The sequence below is a fragment of the Diadema antillarum genome, unplaced genomic scaffold (genome assembly GCF_040938485.1).
Source record: "Diadema antillarum isolate AM-2024a unplaced genomic scaffold, OU_Dant_1.0 scf00000082, whole genome shotgun sequence".
In the NCBI taxonomy this organism is placed as follows: Eukaryota; Metazoa; Echinodermata; class Echinoidea; order Diadematoida; family Diadematidae; genus Diadema; species Diadema antillarum.
The window spans coordinates 77383-86204 of record NW_027270971.1 but is presented as its reverse complement, the minus strand read 5'-3'; positions in this window follow the sequence as shown (position 1 = coordinate 86204).

The following is an 8822-nucleotide window of genomic DNA, read 5'->3' as shown; positions in this document are numbered from 1 at the left end:
TTTGTTAAAAATAAAGAGAAAAAAAAAAGAAAACACACGCACACAAACAAACAAATAAAATATCCACCAATGTTTCCACCCTTAATTAGGATCATACATCTGCAATCAAGCGTGATGTCTTGAAGGAGGATAAAACTCTATTCTATAAAATTTTGAGGCACCTAATACACGTATTAATTTAAGAATGGTTCTTTCTTTTTAAAGTGCCCTACATGAATGCAAACTGTGGATACCTCATGGATGAACGAGACTGTGATCATTTTCAATAATTGTGATCGTGCACCACAAAACAAACAAAATGTTGCGCCCCTTGATTTTACGTGAGGACTCAAAACAGGTGAAATGGGACAACTAAGTCCATCTTGAAGTTTTCATATTTTCTGAAAGAGCTATCTTTCTTCTATAATATTCTATAGTTTGGGATCATATCGCGAATGGGAAAGTGTTTTCAGCAGTTTTTCTACAACCCTTTTTGGGGGGAGAGGAAAATGATCAGGTTTGTATTAGATGTCCCTTTTCATTATTACTTATCTTTAAATCCTTTGTACACTCTTCACTTTCAAGTCTAATAACTTTTGAAAATATAATGGTACTGTTTTGTAAGTTGGCATCAATTACGGCCAGAATGTGTTTATAGTGCATTCACAATTTCAGCTTAATTTGATAATTCCTTCATTGCTGTTGCTCCAGTGGTTGACATCCTGTGTTTTGTCTCTTTCATCGCACAACTAACGCGGCTTGGTACAGATTAAGCGCTTGAGTAGACCCTATACTTCAGAGCCTGCTTTCTCAGTGTACACTATTCCAGAATGTGTGCTTTCTTTCCAGTATATAGATAGGTTAGGAGACTGAGTCCATTTGAATTTACTTATACATCATTTTAAAGCTTAGAGTCTGCTCTTTCAGAATCTTCTCTTAACTAAAAATCCATGTCTGGCAACATTATGTTGGTTTTTTGATGCAGGGTCACAATCGATACAAATGAATTTAGGTGAATATGTTAATTTTCTGATATATCTGATACAATCGGAAGATCGTCGAGTAATCGGCCAGCGACAGCTCAAACAGAATGATTGTCTGCTGAAAACACACTTTCCCATTCGCGTTATGATCCCAAACTAAAGAATAATATAGAAAAAAAGATAGTTCTTTCAGAAAATATGAAAACCTCGAGATGGACTTAGTCGACCCATTTCACCTGTTTTGAGTCCTCACGTAAAATCAAGGGGCGCAACATTTTGTTTTGTTTTGTGGTGCACGATCACAATTATTGAAAATGATCACAGTCTCGTTAATCCATGAGGTATCCATAGTTTGCATTCATGTAGGGCACTTTAAAAGGAATGAACCATTCTTAAATTAATACGTGTACTAGGTACTTCAAAAATTTATAGAATAGAGTTTTATCCTCCTTCAACATATCACGCTTGATTACAGACGTGCGATTATAATTAAGGGGGGGACATTGGTAGATATTTCATTTTATGTGATGCCCCATATTTGTCACATCAGCCTCACAATTCCTATCACCGTTTGAGTATTTAGACACTTTTACCAAACGGTAATGAGCTTCTTCCTTTCTGGAAACTGATCACCTTAGAAAAATCAACATTGACAATATGTATTGTGGAGCATTGCACGAGAAAGTAACATCGTTTATTACATGTGTTCTATAGCATTACATGCTTGTCTAACAGCGACTGAATTTGGCGAGCAAGTAGTTTTATCTTTCTTAAGGTACTGAGGTAAAAGAACCAGCACTTGTGTCTATTTTCAGAGTTTTGTTAATGTTGTCTTTTGTAAAGATTTGTACTCTATGTGTTCAAATTAGTAATGCTGTAGGGAGAAAACACATCAAAGCAGGGCAAATAAGCAAATTTATTGCATAACACTTCTTACCAAAGAAAACTCGGGCTGCTTTTTACCAGAGGATCATGACTAACTAATTTTGCATTGGGGAACACTCGAAAATTATTTAAAAACTTCAAAACAGTTTATCTGTCAAAAACTATGCTTTTAATCATACAACCATGTTCGCTACAACATGGTTGTATATTGTTATATACAAACAAGTAGAGGTGTAGTTATGAAATATTGTCAGCGCATTTGGTTGTTCAAATGTGTATAGAACAGATGCTAAGACAAGGAGCGATGATACCTATGAATTAGCACTATGCCGCTGGACTGAAGCCTTTACAGTGTACATTATGCACGATAATCATGCATCATCATAACTCTGGTGGATGTTTAAAAGCATAGTTTTTGAGTGTTCCTCATGTGCAAAATCAGTCATATCATTATGGACCTTGTTTACTATGAAACAGATATGACAAAAAACAACATTGACAGACTAAATGATTTGCTCAGCATATAGAATTTACGCATATTATAATCATCCCTGGTCTTAGAGGAGAGTTAAGTAAATTCTATGATTCCATGACCAAGTCTTTGGGGGAGAATTACATTTTATACAGTGTTACCAGAATATAAAAGTAATTATGATAGTAAAGTGAGATGATGGTACAAAAAACAATTCCGTTAGATGTGTCCCTATTTTAGGAGTTGACCAAAAACACAAATACACAAACAGACAAACAAACACTTTAATATTGCAGCTTAACGGTATTTGGTGGTTTGTCAGATCTGGTAAATGGCCAGCATTATTATTGTGATAGACTTGTTGTAATACACAAACGAGTCTCGATGATGTATGTTAACAGAATAAATGTTGAAAAATATTCAAACAAATGCAGGAGTGCCTATCCAGGGAAGTTTTCGCAAAGAAGGGGTATAAATGCTTAAAAGACTGCGTCAGATGGTTTCAAGGCCAAACATCTGTTCCAAATGTCTGAAAGAAGGTATTTTTGTTTCCTCTGTTCTTTAATTTAATGTAAACCTGACCTTAAATTCTAACTTTTAGAAGTTCGTTCTGCAAACTTTAACCATAGCATTTCCTGAAATTCATTCTTTGAAATAGCGGTATGGAGTGCTGGAGCAATACTAGTGGTTGAATTTCCGAGTGCTGTGCATGCGTCGTCTTGCTGTCTTCTGGCAAACGTGTTGCTATCATTTCGTATAGAAAGGCACGGGTTACACTATCCATTATTAGTGTAGTAATTGAGTTTATAGTGTTGATGATTACTGCCATACTGTTGAGTGAAGTGTTTTAACACTCTCAGTTTAGAGCTTACAAGTAGGATTATGGTTGCTACAATTTTATCTAAACGTTGTTACTTTGTAAACAAAACACAATATAAATGGAGTTAATTGGCTTGTAATATTTCATTTCTCGAATTATGTCCTTCAAAACCAATGCTAGATATTGAATGCTTTTTTTTTTAAAGATTGAATATACGTATCTGAGCTGTAATATTCATGCATTGGTTGATTTTCTTTTGTTTCATATATCTAGCAGAATTTACTTATCATGGAAAAATCCCTGTATGAGGATTGTGAATTTCTTAAAAAGTGAGGTAAACTATCATTATAAAATGTTTTGGATAAGGATTCATCGTAAAAATAAAGAATACAATCACACATAGAGAAAAAAAAATGGATACACACTGTGTAGACTTTATGCATTCTTGTCGACGAAATGAAAAAAAAAAGAGAAAAAAGTATGTGGCATTAATTCGTAATAAATATGTTTCTTTTTAAATCAATGTGAATTTGATTGTAAAACACCAGGCCATTATCAGAAATATTGCACAACCTTCCGTGAAGAGGAAACGACGAAAAATAACAGACTAATATACAAAACACGAACAAACCTCAATTGCTATAGTGAAAGTGAAATAACAAGAATCGCAGGCTGAAGTGTTATTTACTAAGCATTATTGTGTATGTGAGTGCATGAGATAATCATGGTTATGAGTCTTGTTCTTTGTGTTTATCTCTTCCGTCCGGACCGATTTGATAAACTGCCATTTAAACATCATGAATACACAGGGCTGCATAATATAATATATAAAAAGGGAATCCAGATTTAGATTAGGGTGAAAGCTGGGAGTTTAAACATTTCTATACAAATTGTGTTTTGTGTGTGTGTGTTTTTTTTTTTTGTTTTTTTTTTTTTTTTTGCTTTTTGTTTGTTTTTTACTTGAATGAACAGTTTCGGAGATTTATCTTCAAATTTGCACATACAAATAAAAAAAAATGATATATACGCAAATCCAATTTCACTGCATGATAGATCATGTGACGAGAGAGAGAGAGAGAGAGAGAGAGAATGAGAGAGAGAGAGAGAGAGAGAGAGAGAATGAGAGAGAGAGAGAGAAAGAGAGAGAATGAGAGAGAGAGAGAAGAATGAGAGAGAGAGAGAGATGAAGAGAGAGAATGAGAGAGAGAATGAGAGAGAGAGAGAATGAGAGAGAGAGAGAGAGAGAGAGAATGAGAGAGAGAGAGAGAGAAAGAGAGAGTGGCAATGACTGAACATGCTGTTGGGTCATAGAAAAGGTCTGAAAGTTTCTTTTCGTTTCTTCAATTTAGCAGATTAAATGCGAACATTCTTTGATTGCTTTAAAGGACAAGTTCACCTTCATAGACATGTGGGTCGAGTGAATGCAGCAATTTCAGTAGAACACATCAATGAGAGTTTGAGGAAAATCGGACAATCCGTTCAAAAGTTATGAATTTTTGAAGTTTCTTCTCAGTCACGGCTGGATGAAAACACTACTATAGCTTCTGATGTCACATGTGTACAACGATATAAAGAAAGAATAAAGAAAATTCAACATACAGCTGTATTTCCATTTTTCTCGCACAGCAAAAGAACACTCGACTTCTCTCTTTCAGAAGGCAGGGGGAATAATATTACCCTTAACACACGTCAGTAACAATTCGAAGAAATGTGCACTTTATTCAAAAAGTAAAGTTTTGTGAAATTCTCTTTTTATTTTCCTTATATCGTTATACGCATGCGACATCATACATGTGACTGTAGTAGTCTTCTCATCAATGCAGCTGCAGTGACTTAGCAGATACTTAAAAATTTCATAACTTTTGAACGGATTGTCCAATTTTCCTCAAACTTTCACTGATGTGTTTTTACTAATATTGCTGCATTCTCTCAATCCTTGTGTTTATTATGAAGGTGTACTTGACCTTTAATTAACGAGAAAACGCATTGTCCTCTAGAGGAGAGGTACCGATAATGACCAACCCCCATAAATAATGATAAATGAATTAATCAATCAACTTATGAAATAAAACATAATCCAATCGAAGGAGTATATGTCTGTGTCATTGATGACAACAGGATATAGCGTCATTCACCCAACAAGTGCCCAAATATGATGGCACGAGGTTTTGAGGGGCACAGCCATAATTATTATGACGCGTTAAGCCTTTCTTTGTCGGCAATTTTGGACAGGATGTATAATGCTATGGGGGGTTTTGGGGCACACGAGGAGTTCACTTCACAGCGATCCCGATGTTCATCCACTCTCTGACCAGGTTACATAAGATTCTGTATTTGACTTGTTTTGGCGAGTGTGCGCGTACACGTGGATTGAAGAGTCTCTATGACGAAGCCCCAAAAGATCCCATTGTCATTCCTCCAGCGTGCAACAGCACGTGCGCGTTATCGAAGACCTCTTGTAGGAGGGCTTTGCATAATTAAACAGCTTGCAAGGCGATCCTTTGGTAAACATTCTGAGAAGAACCCTAAACAGTGAGGGAATTTTGAACTGAATAACAAATATAACAATACCATTGTGATGTGGCCGCTGCCTGGCAACAAGCATTGATAGTTCTGGGAGTATTTTTCATCTGATGTCAGAATTGTTAAGGAGGCAACAGATTCTTGACCTGTGGTCGAGTTTAAACATTCTGCATTGTCCGAAGCAAATGCGGCCTAACTTTTGTGTGTGTGCGTGCATGTGTGTGATTGCGTTCTTTCTTCTTTTCAGTCGTGGTCGATTGTTCATGTGTTGTTGTTGGTTTTGTCGCTGGCTTTTTCTTCTGTTATGTCGAGTGAGTTGCGTAAGACCAGGATAGTAACGATCCATATAAATGCAGGCTTATATCGAGCAAGTCTCAAAGCCAGCAGAGGTTGAGAAGAATTCGGCAAGAGATTCGCGTTCGGCTGTTCCAGTAAAAGCTCTACAGTTTTGTTGCATCAAGAGACTTACAAGGCTCTGCATCTTTTCACTGTCATCTTATCTTAAGCAAGTAAGTGTACATCAGTAGTTACGGTGAAAGCATGTCTATCTTTCGTTGAGTTTCGCAATAATTCAATCACGTTACTATAACCCTCAACGTTAGTCAGTGCAAGGCAGGCATCATTGCAAAGTAAAGGAAAATAACGTAGTAGGGTCTATCATTACATTTCTGTACCAATGAAATCACATGATCATCAGAAAATAAATCATTTAAAACAAAAATCAACTCTGGATTTTTTTTTCAACTGTAAGCAGATATCCTATGAACATTTTGTATGCTCTGAAAAACATTCTAAATATCCCACTGCTACCATATCCCCCCCCCCCCCCAAGTGTGCATCTGTCTCGCAAAGCGCATTTCCGATTTTCGTTTTTTTAAGTTCGAAGTTCAATTTTTTATTTTTTATTTTTTTTTTTGGGGGGGGGGGGGATATATTTCAGGGTTCGATTCGGGGAAAATACCGAACACAAATGAAATAGAGGTTTCTTACTATGATTAGTTTTCAAATCTTTGCGAACAATCCTGAAATGGGCTCCCGATAAGGGTAAGTTTCAACCCCCGAAAAACTCCGAATTATTAAGGGTGGGATTTCACGGAGCACGCGAACGATTTGCGAAGGATGCGAATTACAAAATCCAGCATTCGGAAACGTTTTTCTCCGAATGTGTTCCGACAATGAAGCCGAAAACTATTCTTGCGCAATTTGTGCGAAGTTCCCACGACGTATGTGCGAATGTCGTGTGTATCATTGCTAAAGTACAGCGTGTTACGTACACGAAGAACACGCGACGGAAATGCGAACAACGAAAAATTTTCTATAATCATGGGATAAAAATGTACCCAAGGAGAGGTGGAAGCTGTCTTGAGTTGATTTTGTTTTGTTTCCTCTATTTCTCCTTTCTTTTTCTCTCATTTTTCTATCTTGTGCTTGCCTACATGTTCTTTTTCCTAGGACCTATCTCCACTAGTAAAGCATTTGATTTTTTTTTTTTGCAGTTCCTCCAACACATAATCTCTATAGTTCAAATGAAATTTTGCATACTTTAGATTAATATTAAGTGTATTCTGCTATTTTTTTTTGTATATCAAACATTTATTTCTCTTTGCTAGTTTTTAACTTCTTTTGTTACTGTAGTTGTTAATAATTGTTTGATGTTAAGATGTATGCTACGATTTTTATTTGTAGAAAAGTATAGGTCATACATCCCTCAAATGTGCGCTAAACGTTCGCGAGAATGTCTCAAAAGGTACGCGAACAGTTTGCAATTGCCTCGTAAAATGATCGGAAAAAACTTCGCAGATTTCGCGTAACATACGCGAGACATTCTCCAAAGTTTCGGAGTCTGTTTGGGGTTTCACGAACATTTTGCGAACATCGCGCGTGTCTTGCGAAGGTCTTGCGCATATGACGAGGCTTTAAAGACCCTTTCGAGAACAATTCACGAGCAAATCACGACCAAGTGTGCTGAAAAGGTTCGCAAAAAATTTCAAACTTTTTTTGAAATTCACGCCGAAGTAAAATCGACATTCGCGAACAATTGACGACGCTTCCGAACCCTCACGTTCGTTTGGCGAACTTTTGCAGACTAAAATACGAATGCTGCATTTTGCCATTCGCGTCCTTCGCAAATCGTTCGCGTGCCCCGTGAAATCCCACCCTAAGGGTGGGACGCGCAATGTTCGCAAAATGTTCGTGAAACCCCAAACAGAATCCGAAACTTCTGAGAATGTCTCGCGTATGTTACGCGAAATCTGCGAAGTTTTTCCGATCATTTTACGACGTAATCGCAAACTGTTCGCGTACCTTTTGAGACATTCTCGCGAACGTTTAGCGCATGTTTGGGGGATGTATGCCCTGTACGTTTTCTGCAAATAGAAATAGTAGCATACATCTAAACATCAAACAATTATTAACAACTATAGTAACAAAAGAAATTATAGACTAGCAAAGAGAAAGAATATTTCATATACAAAAAAAATCGCAGAATATACTTAAAATCAATCTTAAGTATGTAAATTTCATTTGAACTATAGAGATTATGTGTTGGAGGAACTGCAAAAAAAAAGATCAAATGCTTTACTAGTGGAGATACGTCCTAGGAAAAAAAAAATGTAGGCAAGCACACGATAGAGAAATGAGAGAAAAAGAAAGGAGAAGTAGAGGAAAGAAAAAATTCAACTCAAGACAGCTTCCACCTCTCCTTGGGTATATTTTCTCTCATGATTATTCAAAATTTTTCGTTGTTCGCATTTCTGTCGCGTATTCTTCGTGTACGTAACATGCTGTACATTAGCAACGATACACACGACATTCGCACATACGTCGTGGAAACTTCGCACAAATTGCGCAAGAATAGTTTTCGGCTTCATTGTCGGAACACATTCGGAGAAAAAACTTTTCCGAACGTTGGATTTTGTCATTCGCGTCCTTCGCAAATCGTTCGCGTGCTCCGTGAAATCCCACCCTAAGAGTCAGTGCGATTCCGGGTGTCTGCTCCGATTCTTCCGAATGTTCCTCCTGTGCATATTGTGCGGCAAAGTATGCCGGCTTGATGTTCCTTTATTTTCGCAAATCAGTTTGATGTACGTACGTCATGCAGTACTTTGCCATAATAAAAGTGATAGGGGACCTTTGCTGGCACTTCTTCCAAAAGCCCGTA